Source organism: Palaemon carinicauda, chromosome 11, assembly GCF_036898095.1.
Source record: "Palaemon carinicauda isolate YSFRI2023 chromosome 11, ASM3689809v2, whole genome shotgun sequence".
NCBI lineage: Eukaryota > Metazoa > Arthropoda > Malacostraca > Decapoda > Palaemonidae > Palaemon > Palaemon carinicauda.
In genome coordinates this window covers 64,513,342-64,529,761 of record NC_090735.1, presented here as the reverse complement: position 1 = coordinate 64,529,761, position 16,420 = coordinate 64,513,342, and the positions used below count along the sequence as shown (strand labels likewise).

The window sequence follows — 16,420 nt, the reverse complement described above, 5'->3', positions numbered from 1 at the left end:
TTCAATTGTATAAAATATGGCGTCTAATATTTTCGGTGATCAATCTATCCAGAATAAATGTTTTATTTCTTTCATTCTACCTTGTTTCGAGTATTGTTCTTCTGTCTGGTCTTCAGCTGCTGACTCTCAGCTTAATTTGCTGGACAAAAACTTGCGGTCTATTAAACTTCCTATTCCTGATCTTGGTATTAATCTCTTGCCCTGTCATTCAGTTATTTCTTTATGCATGATGCATAAGATTTTTCATAATTAAGGTCATCCACTGTATTCAGATCTTCCCAGACTGTACAAATCTGTACGTAATAGTTCTAAGTATGCAGTTAATTCTAACAGTCCTGCCTTCTCCATCATAAGGTACATTACTATACAGTATTCTAGAAGTTTTATTCCAGCTGCGTCCAGATTATGGAATGCTCTTCCAAATTTGGCGTTAAAATCGTTGGAACTTTTTAAAAGTTCTTTTAACTTGAACAGGTTGCCTTTAGCCTTATTTTATAGTTTACATAAGACTGCTCTATATCAACTTTGTTACTGACCTTAAAATATTTTTTCTTATTTTCTATTCATTACTTATATACCGGTAGCTTCTTTGCTATTCCTTTGTTTCCTTTCCTCACTGGGCTACTTTTCTGTTTTTTTTCCAACTAGCTTGGATAATAATAATAATAATAATAATAATAATAATAATAATAACAATAATAATAATAATAATAATAATAATAATACAGGGTATGCAAATAATTGATCGAATATTCTACCCACCGATATTAAATTTGCTTCCTTTAGCTGTTATTTGTATATAATAATATATATATATATATATATATATATATATATATATATATATATATATATATATATATATATATATATATATATATATATATATATATATTCTTTGATAAAAGTTTAATTTATCAATTCAAACTTGTTCCGCAAATAAGCTGAACGAATCCAATGAACCTTTTTAATAGCAAAAAACATTGCAAACCTAATCAGTTTACCCTTCTCTCAACTTATATTACTGAATAAAACCATAAAGATTTTAATTTAAGTATAAAAATAAACATATATTTAGTAAGCTAATATAGCTGACTCGTACTACGCATCACACGATCACCTAAAAGAAAAAAAACTAAAACTTGTCCATAGTTAAGTAGACTACGCGTTGACAATAGAATATTCAACAATAATAATAAAAAAAACAGCTTAAAAACTACAACTTGTCTACATATAAGTAGACCACACGTTGACAGTAGAATATTCAACAATAATGAAAAACAAAACAGCTTAAAAAACTAAAACTTGTCTACATGTAAGTAGACCACACGTTGACAGTAGAATATTCAACAATGAAAAAAGAAAAACAAAAAAAAAACTACCTAATAGGCCTAGCACAATCGACCTACCTCTGCAACATAGCGTGAGGACTGTTCTTAGCCATCGCATTTTAATAGGCTTTTCACTGTCATCACTAACCGGTCTCTCATAAATCAGCCGGTGGACCACTGGAATTACGTCCGATCTTTCCTAGCATTTCCTAATGCACGATCCGTCAACTACTAAAGTCGCTTCCCGTTGCAAATAGGCCTACTCTAGCATAGGTTCTTCACGTGTTCACGCGATGGCACGAATAGGCACGTGTAGTTCACGAGAAGTTCACGACACGTTCACGCGAGTTCACTCATCATTCCGCATCGTTTCCGCATCGTTCACGCCAGTTCACGAATTGGCCACTCCATATAAAAACGGGGCTTCTCCAACCCGAGGACATTCTTGGATTGGCTTCGGAAGAGACAACAATGCTTTCTGTCAGAGACACCATTGCATTGAGGAGAAGAAACGTTGCAAATAGGCCTACTCCAGCATTGGTTCTTCACGTGTCATTTTAAAACCGCAGCCATTCGAAAGAACGTTAGGATGTAACATTGGCGGCTTCTAAAATAATTTTTCTTAATGGCTGAGTTGAAGAATGATTGATCTGCTATCAAATAATAATGAAATGACTATTTTATCACCCATAGGCCTAGTCACGGCAGTAGTTACAGTAATTCCACTTAAATAATTGGGATGATATACCATGTCAACGGAAAATTTTATAATACACACCTACACTATTTCTATTCTATCCAAATATCAATCTAAATAATATGCGAATAGGAAGACCTATAAATCATATAGAGAATGAGATATATTGGTGACAATAGTTACGGGAAAGAAGGGCATTATTATTAAGGGCGCGTCAGAGTGCGGGTTTGACAAGAGGCGAGGGGCGCAGTGTATGGTGGTGGTTCAAGAACGTATCGAAGAGATTTTTGCAATAGCTAATGTTTTTTTTTTTTTCATAGAGGTTTCATCAACTATCAGGAGTAAAGTGTGATTGTAGTAACGACTGTTGACTCACCTTTTTTCAGAACAAACCAAAGCCAGAATTATATATATATATATATATATATATATATATATATATATATATATATATATATATATACAGTATATATGTAATATATATATATATATATACATATATATATATATATATATATATATATATATATATATATATATATATATCCAAATTAAAACTAACTTAAACTACTTCGAATATATGAAAATTAACCGGAAATTTTATTTTTGGGAATATAAAATCTGCCAATTCCCTAAAAATACCAAAATACATTTAAATCAAAACCCTTGTCTGACTATATCTTGCTTAACCGAAGAAAACAAATAACTGCGGCATTCTTTACATCAAAAAAATAATATATAAATGAGATGATAAAATAAACAGAATAGGCTAACTGCTTCTTGCTGATCAGCACAATACAAACAAGGGAAAACAGGAAACATTTTGCTGATCAACAAATGGTGTCCAGTAAGCACGGAATGTAAAAAAGGACACTGCAACGATTGTACTTTATAGAGAAACCTTATTGGCTATTAACATTTGTCTGCTTATATACACGTGTGTACATATAGGCTATATACATATATAGGGTATATAAGTCAATGTGTACAGTATTAGCAAATAAATCTAACTGATAATTACTGATGAAAAAAGAGGTCATTGTGCCAATTGCTCCGAATATCAATGGGCATAGGCCTATACAGCACTGCTCAGTCAATACTAATGACAATTGGCCAATTGAGAGAGAGAGAGAGAGAGAGAGAGAGAGAGAGAGAGAGAGAGAGAGAGAGAGAGAGAGAGAGTTCAAACTTGCCGCGAATGTTACGTTGAACAGGCTGACATACTCTATTTACATAGTTTATATAAGACAATTCTATTTCAACGATGTTACTGATGTTAAAATATTTCATATTAATTAATCATTACTTTTCATGTAGTTTATTTATTTCCGTTCCTCACTGCGCTGTTTTCCCTGTTGGGGTCCTTAGGCTCATAGCATCCTGCTTTTCCAACTATAGGTTCTAGCTTGGCTACTAATAATAAAAATAGCAATAATAACTAATGTAAAAAATATAAACACTAACTTATTCAACACAATCGTTTAATACAATAACAACTGTAAAATCAGACATCATAATCATTACCCCACAGTACAAACTCTAATATGGTCCTGTTTATAATTCGGCGTGGCAGCATTGGGTGGTGTGAGCGCGCGCGCTCATATCAACGCTCCGATATCCACCAATGAATGGGTTAACTAACGTCAGCGTTACTCTAAAATGGGTTAACTAACGTCAGCGTTACTCTAAAATGGGTTAACTAACGTCAGCGTTACTCTAAAATGAGTTCACTAACGTCAGCGTTACTTTAAAATGGGTTATCTAACGTCAGCGTAACTCTAAAATGGGTTAACTAACGTTAGCGTTGCTCTAAAATGGGTTAACTAACGTCAGCGTTACTCTATAATGGGTTAACTAACGTCAGCGTTACTCTAAAATGAGTTAACTAACGTCAGCGTTACTCTAAAATGGGTTAACTAACGTCAGCGTTACTCTAAAATGGGTTAACTAACGTTAGCGTTACTCTAAAATGGGTTAACTAACGTCAGCGTTACTCTAATATGAGTTAACTAACGTCAGCGTTACTCTAAAATGGGTTATCTAACGTCAGCGTTACTCTAAAATGGGTTAACTTACGTTAGCGTTACTGTAAAATGGGTTAACTAACGTCAGCGTTACTCCAAAATGGGTTAACTAACGTTAGCGTTACTCTAAAATGGGTTAACTAACGTCAGCGTTACTCTAAAATGAGTTAACTAACGTCAGCGTTACTCTAAAATTAGTTAAATAACGTCAGCGTTACTCTAGAATGAGATAATGAAATTTATTAAAATATGAACGTCTCAATCATATAATTTACTGTGATTTCATAAATTCATTGTGAAAACGTCATAAACTTAACATATTATTAATTGTCAAATTTAAAATCTATACATTTGACGTGATAAAAAAATAACAAATGTTATTTCCCGCAATGAAAAAAAAAAAACTTAGACCTATGTCAAATCTTAATAAGCCTAAAATTAACCGAAGTTCAACATTTCTACAGCAAACTACCAAAACCTTAACAATGACATAAATTTCAATAAAACTTTCCCAACAATGTTTACTCACTACTTCAAGGGGCACTTAGGCCTAACGGTTCACATACTCTTTTGAAAGAATTATCCATATCTAAGCAAATGTCCAAAAAAACATCCCAAACATTTATAGACACAGAAGTGTTTAAATTTTAGATGAAAAATAAAGAAGACCAAAGGTAGATCTATATTTATAAAATTATTCTAATTCAACGGTAAAATAGGAAAATAATTCGATGAGTTCAAATTTCAAAGAAATAAATTATAGTATAGACTAAAAAGAGCGTTCAAAATTCAAAGAAAAAATGAAAAAATAATTCAGTTCTAGGTATACGGTACATAGAATCTTTCAACTAAGGGAAAAAAAACAAATGTTAATAGAACTCTCAAACAAGTTAAAAAAAAATATTCCACAGCCATTAATAGACCTATAAAACATCTCAAAAATCCCAATGAAATATTAACTGACTGTAAACCACACTGACATTAATAGATCTATAGAAAATTTAAAATTTCTAAGAAAAATAAACACAAATAAACCATAACCATTAATAGACCTAAGGTCCTTTAAATGAGTATATTCTAGGACCATTAATAGACCTAGAGAAACGTTCAAATTCCCCGTAAGGGGGAGAAGTAGAGGAGACGAAGGAGGGGGGGAGGGGTTGAGGGAGGGGGACCCCTATCCCTCCTAGGGGGGTGTTGAAATCTCCACACTCAGTGATGAATTGGTCCATAATTTTGGTTACTGCGTATGAATCTCGGCTTGGTTCCAACTAGCGGATTCCGGTTGATAGCTTAACCTCGATACGCCGGGCCCTTCTGAAGGACTTGTTTTGGGGGAGTCGGTAATGAGCGGTAGAGGATTTCGGAAGGATTCGGAAGGAAACCGGGACGTCGGAAAATATTTTTTTTTATTCGTCATAAATCTCTTTATAGTTTATGTATGGTAGATATATTTTAATGGTGTTGCTGTTATCAATATATCTTTTATATTAATTGTTCACTACTTTTCTTGTAGTTTGTGCATTTTTTATTTCCTTTCCTCACTGGGTTATTTTTTTCCCGTTGGAGCCCTTAGGCCTATAGCATCCTGCTTTTCCAACTAGGGTTGTAGCTTAGCTAATAATAATAATAATAATAATAATAATAATAATAATAATAGCAATGATACCGTTTTACCGATAGTAAAATGACGGAAATATTTATATAGGATCTTTATACACTAACTAAATTCCAATTTGGTCATTTAGAATATATTTTTTTTTCCAAACCAGGCATTAAATCAAAACTACACGCAATGTCTGTCAAACTTATGTCTCTTTTAAAACTTCATAATTGTTGAAACAGTAATAATAAAACATATCATAATTATCATTTTAAAAATGTAGTCAAAACGAAATATAAAGTTTAATCGGCCTCTGACCGCTACCACGGAAAAAAAGAGCACGGTCTTTTTTTATTCTTTTTGCGCCTTTGAACACGTGTTAAACAAATTTATAAGTAGAATTACAAAACAAACGTAGAAGTAACATTACAAAATAGCAAGGAGAAAACTGCCGTTCAAACTGGCATTTAACTATGAACAAGTTCAGTATTCTTAGCGTGAATGGTGTACAAATTTAGCGGTAATTCATCTTGCATTCAATACGAACAAAACATTAAACAACGTGATTATTATATATTCAAGCCAAAATAATTCATTTAAATGAAAAAAAAAATAATAAAAACTAATTACCATAATACGCATATACACAAGTTACTGAAATTAACTTTGACTTTGTTAAAAATACTAAATAAACTAAAAGTGTTATTATTCAAAGGAAAACAAGTTATATTGTCTCAAGTTTAAATAATAGCACGTTCTACCTACTTTCCCGAGGCCCTATCAAAGCGTTATATAATATCTGTATAAAGTTTAATTTTTTCCAATCTACTTTTTGCAATACAATAGTTTATTCGTCGTTATTCTAAGTCACAATCGACCTAAATTTATATGAATATCGTTCTTTATTAGATATAAAACGTCAATTACTACTAGCTTAGCTAATAATAATAATAATAATAATAATAATAAATTCGTCTCTTGTAACTTATCTCCCCCCTTCCCTAGTTTCTTAAGCTTTTAGTATTTTATCTTTTGTTGAAAAATAAATATACATGATAGGGTGTCATTTTAATTTTTACATGATGTTTCACTACATATATTTTTACACAAGATATCTGAAGTAATAAACATAGGCCCTAATAACCAGCTCCTTTCATACGTTCAGCTTCCTAAAAGATTTCAGCACTCAAACTAGTATAGAACCAGTACCAAATAATCAGCTAAAACTAAGTTTTGTATTGGATGGTTTCTGTTACTGTTTATAAAATATTATATGTTAATTGTTCATTATTTCTCTTTAGTTTATTTAATTCCTTTCCTCGCTGGGCTATTTTTCTCTGTTGGGGCCCTTGGGCTTACAGCCTCTTGCTTTTCCAACTAGGGTTGTAGCTTAGCTTGTAATAATAATAATAATAATTAAAAAATCCATCATTTGGTCTCATACGGTCGGTCACAGCGGTATCTTTATTTGGTTTCATGCCCCAAATATTTTTCTTTGTTCGGTCCCGTACGTCATCACGGGTTTCCTTATTTGGCCCCAAAACATCATAATCTTTCCTTTAATTCAGCCTCACTGGTGTAAACTCCGCCTCATTCAGTTTCCTACCTCATATGCCTAATGTAACGGCAGATCATAATTAATAAATCAATCAATTAATCCTGTTCAAGACAACATTGGAATAAGAAGTTCCCTGATCATTGTTCATCTTTCTTGGAACTATGATGAAAGTCTACGATCAGCCTAGAAAACCTAAAATGAATCAATCAATCACATAGCCCAACGTCATCCTAAACAGTTAACAATTCCCCTCACATATTCTAGACCAAGCTAAATAATCTCTAATCGAAAGAATGAAGGTATAGGACAATTGTTCCATATGAAAAAGAAGTCTTAAATCGCGTGAATAACGACTGCTACCAGAAAAGCCACTACATAGTTAATATGAAAAAAAAAAAAATATGTAACAACTATCGATAATCAGGACTTCGTCAATTCCCTAAGTGTAACAAGCCCTTCCGGTAGTTCCTACTCCTTCATAAGTGGAAGTAAAAGAGAAAAGGCGTGCTGGGGGGAGGGGGAGTTACCAGAGTTGTCGGTATATGAAGAAGGGGAGGGGGGGGGGGGGAGGGGGGGAGGGAGGACGACAACGGTCTTTTTGGAGTAAACCACACGAGACCAAGTTGCACAATGGTCTCCCCGAACAAGATTAGTAGCATTAGAGGAGGGGGGTGGAGGAGTGGAGGAGGAGAAATGAAGAAGGATACCCTTCCCCCAATATCCCCATACTACCCGACCACCTGCCTACCCGACACCCTTGATCATCGGGCACTAAAAGACTAATTGTTGGTTGATCGCTTTCAATAGACCAGAATTGCACAAGCAAAGATCATTTACCAGCGCTTTTTGGGGACAGTGATTTTGGGGGGCGGGGAAAAGGGAATGAATGCCTTTCTATTGTCGAGCGGAAATTTTAACTGGATTAAGCAGACATTCATTGTTTGTGAATTATAATCAGTATAGGCCTATGATATATCAAGTTTACGCTCCACTAAAAAGAAAATATTTAATGCTATTTTAAATCAGATTTCTGATGTGGATAATTAAAAATATATTAGAATACAAAATTAAAATCCGCTAAAACCAATTGGGTCTACTTATGGCATTAATTTAAAAACCACCTAATCATGCGTATTTTGTTATAATTCTTTAAAATAAATACAACTAAATTGTAATTTATTAATAGCTTAGTATAGCCAGCTTACCTGGAGTTTGCGAATACTGAAGACTGTCAGTCAACGTCAGAATGTCAAAATGATATATTGAAAACTGCAAGAATAGGAAAATCGGTCAGTGTCTACCTGTTAAAATCCGCAAAATTTATTATATCTGCAAACCAAGCGTAGGGTATCAGTCAGATGTATTTAAATATCTGCAGATAGACTTAGTACTGATCACATATAAGGGGCATATTTGAAATATGCGGAGGCGCCAAAATTATTGTTAGAGAAATAAAAAATATATAAACTTCCGAGTAGGCCTACGCACTTATAAACCGAAAAACTGTCATACAAGGAGGATTGTTTTAAAAATAACGCTATTAAATGTTTATTATTATTATTATTATTATTACTATCCAAGCTACAACCCTAATTGGAAAAGCAAGATGCTATAAGCCCAGGGGCTCCAATAGGGAAAAATAGCCCAGTGAGGAAAGGAAATAAGGAAATAAATAACTGAAGAGAACAATTTAACCATAAATCATTCTAAAAAAAGTAATGTCAAAAGATATATGTCATATATAAACTATTAACAACGTCAAAAATTAGGAATACATTAACTGACCGCTAAACAAATTGAGTCAATTTTATAAAGTTGTTGAAACTATAACACCAAATTTAGCTTTGTTCAAACACCAAGAATATAGAAGCTCAAATATTCACGGTGTCACCAAACGGAAAGTACAGTGCGATATGCCTTAAGCATATCTTTTCAAACTTATAATTATTCAACGGTCATTTCAACGTACAATACCAGTGCGCTACTTACCAGCGTTTACAATTCAAATGCTAATACGTGGACACAGCGACAGGAAGTCGCAATATATAAGGCATTAAGACAATTATTTGTAAACTATTAGTACAATAAAAGTCTGTACAATTTTTCTAGGACAATTTTCTGTACTACTGAGCATTCACCGATGTGGAAAAAAAAGTTATAACGATAAAAGAATAACCGAAGGAAAAAAAAGTGGAATCAATATCAATGTTCTCAGCTGTAAATATATATAAAAATACATATTATCGCCAACATTGAGAGAGAGAGAGAGAGAGAGAGAGAGAGAGAGAGAGAGAGAGAGAGAGAGAGAGAGAGAGAGAAAGGCCTACTAGCATTAAGCTAAGTATACGCTACTGCGAGGAACAAGCAGGTTGGTAACACCCCCCTCCCCCCCTACAATCCCCATCCAAATATTATAGCTAGGAGAGGGGAGGGAGATTATTGCTAGATGCGAGGTGGGGGGGGGGGAAAGGAGAAGGAGGAGGAGGAGAAGGAGGAGGAGGAGGAGGAGAGAGGCTCCCAACGCAAACGCCTTCAGAAGAGTTGGCTTCCCTTCGATCTGGCCGTAGTAGCACATTCGGCGTTCCCAAGGGCTTTTTAGCATAGCGCGGATCACTTTCTGCGCACACACCTAATAATTAGCATCTTGTCTTTACTACACAGCCTTGTTTTTCTCTCAAGTTGCGAAGACTGGTTCAACTTGAGTCAACTGTCATTATTTAAATGAGTTTGCCAGTTAATATTACATTAAAACCTCCTTAAATTAGCGTTCTCTCGGACTGGGGATGTGGGCGGAGGTGTGCTAAACAGACCGATACGTTGAGTAAACATTTATTTTTCCTTCTTGATGTTTGTCAATAAAACTTTTTAGTGTTACATGAATGCCAATGATCCAGAAAGCTAACTAAAAAAATTTATTAAATATTGCGAGAAGAGCCCGTCGCCAGCCTATCATAGATAGCAAGGCTGTGTCGATAGGCAGCCAGGATTGGTGTCCTGCGATAGGATTCAATCAATTGAATTTAGCACTCGCATATATTGCAATTGAAACCTTTCTTATAATATGACGTAGGTAAATAGTTCAATTCCTCATGACAGCAATGATGAAAATATTATTTTCTCATTTCTCATTTCGTCCATACCTAAAAGACTTTGGGGAGATCAGCCTATACAAATTAACGATCGAAATAAAGTTATTAATGCCATATAGCGCATCTGCTTTCTTATATCGCTATAAATATAAATTTCACCGTCAATCTCCCGCAGGAAATGCAACGAGCTTGACAATCAAATCTTTTGTTGTAATCCAAAAGTGCAATATATTTTCGAACCTAATTATAGGTCTAATTTAACACATTAGCTAAAGTGTAAGAGACTATTAATCTGTTATGGATAAAATGTCTACAGGAAAACCACTTTCATACGAACTGGAAGCAAGGCTTCATAGTAACCAAATTAAAATTACATGAATGTCAGTTAAAAAGCTCTCATACAGGCTATGTTATGAAGAATAGTATAGTATGAAATCATACTTTATAAGTTAGAAAGAAAACTGTTCGTGTGGCTTACGTAAAAATACATTAACTGTATTTACTTATAAACATATGTACACTATATATATATATATATATATATATATATATATATATATATATATATATATATATATATATATATATATATATATATATATATAAAATAGTGAATATAACAACATATGTCCATACCTCCATATATATATATATATATATATATATATATATATATATATATATATATATATATATATATATATATATATATATATATATATATATATATATATATATATATATAAATGTGTGTATGTAAATACATAGGCTACATATACTAAAGGAGTGTAAACCATATGACTAGTATATGTTACCTAAAAGCATCGTGAGACAGAATCCATTGTAAAATTTCCACTAAGTCTAGTTCCAGATATAAATTGACGACCAACATCCTTTATTATCGGCTCCCTGTCACATTTGACAAAGTCAGAGCGACAAGTCAAAAAGTCTTCGAACAAAAACTTTAATCGTAGCAAGAAAAAGGCCGGTGGACAAGGGACAAATATATGACAAAGGTTAATCAGAATATAAAACGACGAGGAGAGAGAGAGAGAGAGAGAGAGAGAGAGAGAGAGAGAGAGAGAGAGAGAGAGAGAGAGAGAGAGAGAGAGAATCGCTATCTATAAGAAAACTAGGCGTCACCCGAAGACAGAACCCATCAGCCTAATTTCTAATCACTAGACTAAACTAAATTTCAATTTTTTCTTTACTTCACCGACTGCAAAGATTAAACTGGTTAAAGAAGCTCTTGTTCACCTTTTAAATGAACTATATATCTGATATCAAACATAAGGATTAGGCCTAAGTATTACAGAAACTGAACAGAAGATATCGAGGGCTTTCAAATAGCAAACCCCAGAAGCTAGTTATAGACATAGACTCAAAGACTATGCTTCAACGATTCATATTTCTAAATAAATCACGGCCGTCTTCACAATTATGATCGCAATTATAAATAATATATGGAAACCTTTAAAATCAATAATCCTAAATTTAGGACAATTTTAAAATCTAAAGAAACAGCCGCCAAAGAAGCAAGTATGCCTACGTATTTGAGATGATCGGGAAGTACTCGCAATTCATTATATTTCATCAAATGCTTTTAGGCAAATATAATTTCATATATGCAAAATATAATTACGGCATTCTTCTGAAATCACGAAATAGCTTCCATTTGAAATAGGAGAACTTAGATTCTTATAGGTCTAGAGTCGACGACCGAACATCAGCCGATTTTGTAGTCATAAAAGCAGAAACTGCATGACTTATTTTCACGTAAACAATTAATATGAACATTTGAGCGTTGGTGAACATAGACAAAATTTGCGGTGAATGCGTGGATACTTAATGGCAGTAGCACTTCGGTTCAAATGATGCATGGTGAAATTATACGATTGATTTCTTTACAGATCTACTGTTGGTTGTCAAAATAATCATTTTGAACAGTCTCTTCCCGAGCTACAACGAATCTGAAGACTTCATGCGGTAAAACAAGCGTAATGAAGAAAATATTCAAATTTAAGCTGTGTGTAAAAGTAGGCTAAAGATAATTCCTTAAGACTTACAAATAAGTATTTGGGCACATCCCAACATGACTTTTATAAGTAAATACTAATGGCATAAATCGACTTGAGCTAAAAACATGATCATTGGCCTAAATTACTCATGAACTAGACAGCAAGGATCTTCCGATACCGCAAGAAACCGTTAGATAAAATCAATGCACATTAATATCCTATCCAAATACTAGATTTTTTTTAATAGTCCCCATTTGATATATGAATATTAGATAATGTATACTTACCACAGCTATGGCAAAGTTCATACAGCTTTTGAACTAAGCTACTTTACAGTCAGAAGAAAACTGGTGTAGTTCAATGAGACTAGAACGGATATATACCTGTAGGGTCTTCAATAAATAATAATTATATTTCCTATCAATGAAAAAATAAAACCTCAAGATTCATGACGCTGATAACTACTTACCTAACCTAGACGGAAAATTTGTTCATGCAAAATTACCGGTAACTATAATTAACTATCTCGCTATGCACGGAATCATTTCGGGTCGGGGAAACATCTGGAAATGAAATGATATTGTTAACCGTTTCATGAACTCAGAGGAAAGGGGTTTGCGCTAATCAGGCCAAAACCACAGGGCCTAGCATATTCTCTTTTGAATTATTTATAGGCCTAAGTAAAATACCGAAATTTATTTAAATCCACATTACCTGTAAGGAAATATAGCAAAAATTATTCAAAATTTCTAACGTAATTTTTTTTAATAGGGAATATTAAGACGTAAGTTTAAAACCGTTCTGATTATTTTCATACAAATTTGATAGTTATAGCGAAATGATTTGCATGTAAAAATGCAAAAAAAAAAAAAATTAAACCTAATATATGTACATTCATGGGACACAGTTAGATAGGAAAATGGCTATACCAAAAAAAAAAAAATAATAATAAAATAAGCCCGTTAACATTTTACTCAACTGATATATGAAAAACTTAACGTAATTAGAAAAGGAGAAATTAAGAATCCAATATTCGTCCGTTAAGAGATGTCCCAACCCGAAATTTTTGCATAATAATTGCTCTATACTTTAACGTAGGCGTATTTACTTGGACACTTAGAAAATTAAACAAATGTTAATGAGCTATACCTAATATTCCATGAATTTAGTAAATAGGTAAAAAATCGATTTTTCTTAACAGTAAAATACTCTAAAAATAAATAGCATTGTTACCTAGGTCTAGCATTATCTCTTATCAAGCAGAGATTTTACCTATGAAGACAGCAACCGGGCAACAAGCAACAATAAAATTAATTAATTATTAATTTTCCATCGCAAAAAGCTTCACAATTGAAGAAAGCTACTATTGCACAAACCAAGCCTACATAAACCATTACAATATTAAAACACTAGGAATAAAAAATCGACAATTGACAGCAGTAAATGCCTAAAGCAAAGAGAGAGAGAAAAAAAGAAACATTCAGTCTACAGCATAACGCAAATACATTCTACACATTCTCTCATCTATAGTAGGCCTAACTAGCCCATGCATCTGGTCTCACACTAGCAACGACAGGCGACAGATAATAAGGCTAAGATAATTAGTAAATACTTCTGGGAAGGTTATCAGGCATTTCTTTATAAAAACAATTGAACTAATTAATTAAATCAGTAAAAAATCACAAGACTCGGTGAATATTCAATCAAGGAAAACGCTCAAATCAGTTCAAACTTGTTAGAATTCGGTGAGGAGAAAACAGGGTCCATCACGTTTAATATTCATATATACTTAATACTCTGAAAAAGCAAATAACAGTTTTATAAAACTCTGTGAAATGCTTACCATCTTCATTGAGCGGAAATTCCACAACTTAAGATTATTTTGAGCTGAAAACAATAATCAAACTTTTTGAAATAAAACTTCTACACAGTGGAATGATCTAAGAGGCACCATTGGGAAATACTGACCAAAATGAAGATTTTCACATAATAAAATATTAAATAATCATCAGACAATCATCTGTCAATCACAATGTAACATTCAAAAGGGGGGAATTTTCTATGGAACCTTTTCAATCCATTGATAACAATATCGCTTACAATAATCAAATGAATGTGAATTAGACCAATCGATTTTTAAAAACTTCGAGACCGAGTTTCTATGGTCAACCTAGAGGGGATGTCCTCACCTGCTTGGAGCTGAGACTCGAACACCAATGGGAAAATATTATTATTATTATTATTTTGGTATATATTACATTATTTTCATTACCGTTTACAAAAATAATAATTACAAATATCAATGACTATTAAGCTATTATGAGTGTTTTAATTCATTTATCCAGTAGGCCTAAAATTAACAATCTTAATATGTTACTGATCATTTTCGAATTTGCGAGAAATATTTTTATTCTTTTTAATTCAATATATTTCTAGAGGGGAAATATTATCAATACAAATGGGAATCACTGAGAGCAAGAATTGTGACTTAAGCAATTTTAAGAAGATTCATAAAAGGTGGAATACTCTCTCCCATTATTAAAACCAATTAAAATTTCTGTCCAGGTGATTTATATAAAATAAATTATTGGAAGAAAGTATTGTATTAAAAAATTTACTTAGCATTCATGACAATATGACATTTCAGCCTAACCATCCCAGTGCACTCAGATAACAACATAGCATCATCATATCAGCACATTTAACGACTTTCACCAAAATGACAGAAAAATCTCGAAATGACACAAAACTTGAGTTTCGTTAAGAAAGTTGAGAGAGAGGGAGAGAGAGTGAGGTGGTGGTTGGGGAGTTTCGCTAAGGCTACTTGTTGAGTCCGGCACGGGGGGTGGCCAGGGGGGGCAACGCTCCCCTAACTCTGGGATTCGGACATGCTGATCGAGAACTATGCATACAGATAAAAATTCTGAAAGAGATTAGACTTGAAAAAATTTTAAATGTCCACAGAAGATCGAAGTGTTTGAACAATAGCATCTTGCAAAGTCGTGATAGATGTATTTAAGCAAAAGCGGATAATTATTGAGATAACGACTACCCGTAATAGTTCAAATAAATCTTGTAAGAGGTTCTTCAACATTACACAAATTCAAAGCGTTGCAATGAACAAAAATCCACGTGCTTACTGACAATAGGCTTCAGTGTACTGCAAACACTTCTTCGAAACCACGGGTTAATTTTTGTTTACTTACATTTCATTCGTTTGGGACAATCCTGTTTCCTTCGCGGCATCTTGCTTCCTGCAACAGTGCAAAATAACAGGAAATCTCGAAGTTGATCCTTGCACTTTTTGACACCAACAAAAGGTTAACAAATATTGCAATCTCCAACCTCGAAGTACATACGCACTTGTTTACTGCATCATCGTTATAACAACGATTTCCACTCACTGACACATCGTGTATCAAATATTTATCCACTAATCATGCACATGCTCACGCCAATCACATTCAGTAATTGCAAGTTACGCATTGCAATACCGCCTAAAACCATGCCAGTGCGCGGCTCGCATGGTGGCACATCCTCCCGCTGCACCAGGTTGTCAGAATCTAAACGTTGCTGTCTGTCTTGGGATGTCATCTGGTAAGAGGAGGAGCCCCAGTGACGTCACTTCAAGTCACGCCTACAATAGGCGGATCATAACGACGTCACGCGGGTGGGCGGTGCGTCTCAGTCAACTCCTCCTACAGTGAATGATACGGTACGGTGTTACAGAAAGCAGATTTCTTTCGGATTTGTGCCTGTTGTAGGAGTCATTATCCCAGAATGGAGTGATTTGCAGTATGCGTGAGTATCAGAGAATAGTTTGGCATGTAGGCTTAGAGCGAAGGTGTAGAAACCCGGTAATTACAGAGGAAAATAGTGCGAGTGTCGCCGTTGTTTCAGTAGGAATCGCAACCAACATGGCGTACCGTACCCGGTGGACCAAGTCATAAATCACGAAATTTCTTTGTTATTAGGAAATAATACTTGATACCTGCTTTTCAGTAGATGTTTGGATACCCAGCGGTTTATGTCAAATGTGTAACTGGGTAAATTAACCCGTATTTCCGCAAAGTTGTAAAACATACGAGCATGTTGTTTAT

General features: G+C 33.8%; 1 protein-coding gene across 1 annotated transcript in view; it reads left to right on the top strand.

Moving 5' to 3' along the window:
* Positions 1–15,994: 15,994 nt before the first annotated feature.
* LOC137649303 (uncharacterized) overlaps positions 15,995–16,420 on the top strand; it is a 24,070-nt gene continuing 23,644 nt past the window's right edge. Inside the window, 1 exon segment of the mRNA XM_068382289.1 lies at positions 15,995–16,121. The gene's annotated coding sequence lies outside the window, so the exon portion shown is untranslated.